The 6,290-nt window shown below is 42.3% G+C and overlaps 1 pseudogene across 1 annotated transcript; it reads left to right on the top strand.

Moving 5' to 3' along the window:
- Positions 1–2,808: 2,808 nt before the first annotated feature.
- On the top strand, positions 2,809–5,099 carry LOC306649677 (selenide, water dikinase 2-like; annotated as a pseudogene). The gene has a single exon. The product of its transcript is annotated as a selenide, water dikinase 2-like (transcript).
- Positions 5,100–6,290: the final 1,191 nt, after the last annotated feature.

Here is a 6,290-nt window from a genome sequence, read left to right as displayed (position 1 = left end):
GCCTTTATTTTATTTATTTATTTATTTTTATGTGGTGCCGAAGATCGAACCCAGTGCCTCACTTGTGATAGGGCAAGCATTCCATCGCGAGCTACACACCCCAGCTCATGCTTGCCAGTTTTAACCCTGCACAAGATTCTTCCCCTTTCTGGGCTCTCAGTTTCTTATCTGAAAAATGAAAATAATAAATGCCACTTTCCTGGGGCTGCTATGAGGATGAAATGAAGAGATCAATCAATGCATAATGCTTCCCACCATGGCCTTATCGAATGCACTCGGCAAATTGCACAAATAATTACATAAAATGATTATTCATTCAACAATTGTTATTACCATATAAAGTGCTAGGGCAGCAAGAGTGGGAGAACAGAGCAGCTCCTGTTCTGTGGAGCTTCTGAACTAGTGGGGAAGACATAGTCGTGGCATTGTCACCCCAGTAAATAATTACACATCACAATTGAGAGGGAAAAGTCCAGAGAGCCGAGAGCAAACAACCAGCAACACCTCAGTCACTTTTTAACTCCAGAAATTACAGACATAATAAAATGTTTTCCTTTTCCCCTTAGTAATGTAATATTTCATGAATACACTACAATGAACATTTTTGCAAAGGCCTTTTTCACAGCTGAAGTTTTCATAAGGTTCTCATGCCAGGTCCTAAGCAGAGATTATGATCCTCATTTTACAGAAGAAAAACTAAGGTGCAGAAAGAATTAACTTCCTCAAGGTTAACAGTCCGATTATGTTGATTGAACAATGCAGAGGTTAAATCCAAGAGTTGAGCTGAGGATATAGCTTGCCTTAATATGCATGGAGGCCCTAGGTTCAATCACCAGTACTGAAAAAAGAAAAAAAGAAAGAAAGAAAGAAAAATCCAAAGGTCTTTGCCCTCCACATCTATTTTTTTTTTTTCACTACATAATTTAAAAAAAAAAAAAATTCTGAAACAGCACACTTTCTTTATTCGAAATGTTAATTACAAACTGGCATAGTGGTCCATGCCTATAATCCCAAAGAGGATGAGGCAAGAGAAATACAAGTTTGAGGTGTCTGGATAATTTAGTTCACTAAATTCAAAAAATTTAGTTCTCCAAATTTAAAAAATAAAATGGGCTGGTGATACAGCTCACTGGTAGAGAAACCCTGAAAAAGAAAGGAAGAAATTACAAAAAGCATAAGAAAAACATGATTTTCATTTTTAAAAATTTTTTATTAAAAAACATTTTTTATACATGTATTTAGGGTAATAATGTCTGTCTCAATCTACAGTCCTTCCCATCCCCACCCACCTCAATGATTTTCATTTTTTGGCACTGGGGATTGAACCCAAGGCCTCACACATACTAGGCAAGCACTCTATCATTGAGCCACACCGCAGCCCGGTATGATTTAGAGAACACGCATGTACCCACCACCAGCCCAGAAAACAGAATTCAGTGTAGCCCAGAAGCTTTCCATGTACCCTTCCCCAGAAATAACCCCCATGCTAAATTTTGTATTCATTATCTTGCCCCCTTTTTTACAATACTTTTTTAGTTGTTGAAGGACCTTTATTTTAATCATTTATTTATATGCGGTGCTGAAAACTGAACCCAGTGCTTCACACATACTAGGCAAGTGCTCTACCACTGAGTCACAACCCCAGCCCACTCTTGCCTCTTAAAGGGTTTTTTTAACTTACATATGTATCTTTTGTTACTGTTTTACCTGGTTTTGAACTTTATATAAATGACATCTTATTTTTATATGTTTTTCTGCAACTTACTTTTTAAAAAAAATTTTTTTTAGAGTCAATGGATCTTTTATTTATTTATATGTGGTGCTGAGTATCGACCCCTGGGCCTCACACCAGGCAAGCGCACTACCACTGAGCCACAACTCCATCCATATTGATGTTGTTCATACAAGTAATTAACTTTCATAAATAAATAATATTCATTATGCAGACTACCACAATTTTTCATAATTTATTTAAATCCTAGTTAATAAACATAAACTGTTTCCAGTACGTTGATATTACAAACGGCACAGCAATAAATAAGGTATCCTTTCCCACACTGATGAGTACAGTTAGATAAAATTCTAGACTTAGAACTGCTGGGTCAAAAGTATTTGGAGGCAGTTGTAATTTTAATAGACTTTGGCAAGTTGCCCTTCATGGATATATCACACATTCTCACAGATACTAACTTAGAGAGATAGAGGCGTCTTAGAAGGCACAGGTGAGCTGTTCTATTGCAGAGATGAAACAGCTGACACCAAGAGATAACGCTGTGACCCTAACAGCATCAGAACCCATGGAGGTGTCTGGACCGTGAGTCCGAAATTTCATTAAAGTCCATATTAACATTTTATTATATTGATATATTATATTATATTGATATTGCAATATATAATTTTATTATATTGATATATTATATTATATTGATATTGCAACTTGCTCACTTACTGGCAGTAACTTAATTTCTAATTTCTCAGGTTTTTTCCCGCTTTTTCCCTTGAGTTATTTTTCTCTCCTGGACTGATCTTATGCGCTGTCAAGTGACTCCAAGACTATTCTGACCTTCACGAGAATTCTAGACTTTGGTAAAGTGATTTCAGAGGAACAGAGTTACGCCAGTCACTTTCAAAAGATTTTTTAAATTACGAGGAACGGAACATCTCGTGACGTTCCGTAACCTCGCTGGAACAGTTTGCAAGCGGGTGGTTGATTTGTAATGCATCTTTTGGAGTAAAGGAAGCCCGCCTCTCAGAGGCCGAGTTTTCATTGGATAGTGGGGCTGTCAATCACTAGGCATATAAATAAGAGAGGCCGGCGGCTCCTCACTTGGAGGCCGGGAAGGCGGCGTGGGCAGTGAGTTTTGCGGCGCGAGACCTGCCGGGAGAAGCTCTTCCGGTAATGTCTGACTGTTACTTCAAATTAACTTGAGTAGAAAATAAAAGGACCATCTCCTCTTTTTCCCGCTCCTCCCCTCCTCTCTCTGCCCGGCCGGCGCGATGGCGGAGGCCGCTGCGGGCGCCTGCGGAGAGGCGATGGCGGCGTCTGTGGCCGCGGAAGGCTCCTCCGGCCCGGCGGGCTTGTCTCTGGGCCGGGGCTTCTCGAGCTACCGCCCTTCGATCCCCAGACGTTGGGCCTCAGCCCGAGCTGGCGGCTGACCGGCTTCTCTGGCATGAAGGGCTGAGGCTGCAAGGTCCCCCAGGAGACGCTGCTCAAACTCCTGGCGGGACTGACGGGACCTGACCTGCGGCCCCAACCCAGCTCGGGCCTGGTCGGAGGCCAGGAAGAGGCGGCCCAGGAAGCTGGCCTGACCTCCGGGGCAGGCCCCAGCCCAACCTTTCCATTCCTGAGCATTGGAATGGACTCCTGCGTCATCCCCCTGAGGCACGGAGGCCTATCACTGGTGCAGACCACGGACTTCTTTTACCCCTTGGTGGAAGATCCCTACATGATGGGGCGTATAGCTTGTGCTAATGTGCTGAGTGACCTCTATGCCATGGGCATTACTGAATGTGACAACATGTTAATGTTACTCAGTGTCAGCCAAGTATGAATGAGGAGGAACGAGAAAAGGTAACACCACTCATGATCAAAGGTTTTCGGGATGCTGCTGAGGAGGGAGGCACTGCAGTGACAGGTGGACAAACAGTGGTCAACCCTTGGATTATCATCGGTGGAGTTGCCACGGTGGTGTGTCAGCCAAATGAATTCATAATGCCTGACAATGCAGTTGTAGGGGATGTGCTCGTGTTAACCAAACCATTAGGCACTCAAGTTGCCGCTAATGCCCACCAATGGCTGGATAATCCTGAAAGGTGGAATAAGATAAAAATGGTGGTCTCCAGAGAAGAGGTAGAGCTGGCCTATCAGGAAGCTATGTTCAATATGGCTACCCTAAATAGAACTGCTGCTGGATTAATGCATACGTTTAATGCCCATGCAGCCACCGATATCACAGGCTTTGGCATTTTAGGACATTCTCAGAACCTCGCAAAACAGCAAAGAAATGAGGTATCCTTTGTCATTCATAATCTGCCGATCATTGCCAAGATGGCTGCCATCAGCAAGGCCAGTGGGCGGTTTGGACTACTTCAAGGAACCTCAGCTGAAACCTCTGGGGGATTACTAATTTGTCTGCCAAGAGAACAGGCAGCTCGATTTTGCTCTGAAATCAAATCTTCCAAGTACGGAGAGGGTCACCAAGCATGGATCGTGGGCATTGTGGAAAAGGGAAACCGAACGGCCCGTATCATTGACAAGCCTCGAGTTATAGAGGTTCTACCTCGTGGGGCCACTGCTGCTGCTCTTGCTCCTGATAATTCCAACGCCTCCTCTGAGCCTAGCTCCTGAAATGGAATAGCAGAAGTTGTTGGGAACTTAGAGCTTTTATATAAAATCATGGACGATTCTCAAGGGTCGATTTTAAGAAACTTCCAAAGAAGGCTGCCTGCATAGTGGTTCCAGCTGCCCTTTCTCAGTGATTTGAATCAGCCCATCAGTAACTGCCTTTATGTACATTCCAAGGCCAAAAGTAACACTTTGGACTTTGGGAGGACATGTGTTTATCTCTTGGGTGTAGGAGGAGCAGGAAGAACCTTTCCAAAGCAAGATGAGGCTGTTCCAGTTTGAGGGTTTTTCTTTGCACTGGTTTAATTCATTTCTGCACAGGGAATGAGACTACTAAAATTACATACTCAAAAAGTAAATTGCAAAATTAAAAAAAGAAAAGAAGAAGAAGAAGCAATGAGTTTGGACCAAAATTGTTGATAAATCTAAGTTGTTAAGAGAGATCTTATAATATAATGTCAAATTCTTTATTAGATTTTTATGAGGAACTGGCTCTTTCCTTCTCTGGACAAGAATTGAGCAGCTTGTCCAATGACTGGGAAAGGAGGACCTGCAACCATCTGACTTGGTCTCTGTTTATGATGTCTTTCCCTCTAAAACCCACTAAGGATTGGGAAAGGCAGAGCAAGTCCTAGAGCCCAGGATGTGGTGGTCATTAAAATGTTAAATTTTGTGCTAAAAATTCCTGGTGATTTAATTAATAAAGAGTAATTTCTTATAGTTAAATAAATAAGAGTGACCTTGTTGGAAAACATTTATGGCTAATGTTTGGTTCTTTGGGATTCTAAATCTTTTACAGTCATAAAATGAACCCATTGCTACATTTAGTATCTGGCAAAGTTAGAGAGCTTTCCCTGATCCTGGACAAAGGAATTTAACACACAAATTTAGTTTTGCATCTTCTCCAGATGAAAGAGGAGGACTCAATGGGCATAAACTCCACAGATTAGAGGGTAGGTGAGAAAATAGCAAAAAGAAAGGTCAGCAATTCTTGGAAAGTTGGTAGAGAGACTTAGCAGAATAGAAGAAGCTGCTAGAGTTGGGGAATACCAACAAGAAGCAAGGAGACATGCTCCAGAGATACATAGAACAATGGGGACAAGAGGCGGGCAAAAAACATTGTTCGTAAGTTTATACACAAAGCTGTGCACAGTGGTGCAACCCCAACTATTTGGGAGGCCAATATGGAAAAATCACAAGTTTGAGGTCAGCCTGGGCAACTTAGGGTTTAAAGCTGGGTGTGGCAGCCCATCCCTATAATCCCAGCCACTGGGGAGGGTAACAGGAGGATCACAAATTCAAGGCCAGTCTCAGTAATTTAGCAAGGCCTTAAGCAACTTAGTGAGACCCTGTCTCAAAAGTAAAAAAAAAAAAAAAAAAAAAAAGGTCTGGGGATATAGCTCAGTGATAGATCACTTGTCTAGCATGCACAGGGTCCTGAGTTTAACCCCCAGTACCATTTTTTTAAAAAAAAACTTTACACACAGGATAATTATATCGTTATACCTCTTAAATTCTTCTATCCATTTCACATAGTCAGGTGACTTAACCTCTCACTTGTGCAGGGAAAGGGTTGGTCAAGAACATTAGGTACAGCAGAGGACAGGGAGTGTGACTGAAAGCAGAAGACTAAAAACTTAAAAATGACACGTCTCAGCCCCTTTTTCAAGCTTAGCTGGTAAAAACTGGCCAAGGAACTGGTAATATAGCTCTGTGGTAGAGCATGTGTTTAGCATGGGCAAGGCCCTGAGTTCAGTGTCTAGTACCAATAAACAAGCAACCCTGAGCAAGAAGCTTAAACCATCCCTTTCTCCAGGTGAAATACTGGATGGTACTCTGGAGAAAACGAACATGCCCAGAAAAACAGATGTATAAACTTTTAGGGTGCTCTCTGTGAAAATCCCTATATCGCGACATTTCCCGGTTGAAAACCTTCACTTGGTAC

Source organism: Sciurus vulgaris (assembly GCF_902686455.1).
Source record: "Sciurus vulgaris genome assembly, chromosome: 18".
NCBI classification, from domain to species: Eukaryota; Metazoa; Chordata; class Mammalia; order Rodentia; family Sciuridae; genus Sciurus; species Sciurus vulgaris.
The sequence above is the reverse complement of the archived record's forward strand: the minus strand, read 5'-3'. Positions and strand labels throughout refer to the sequence as shown.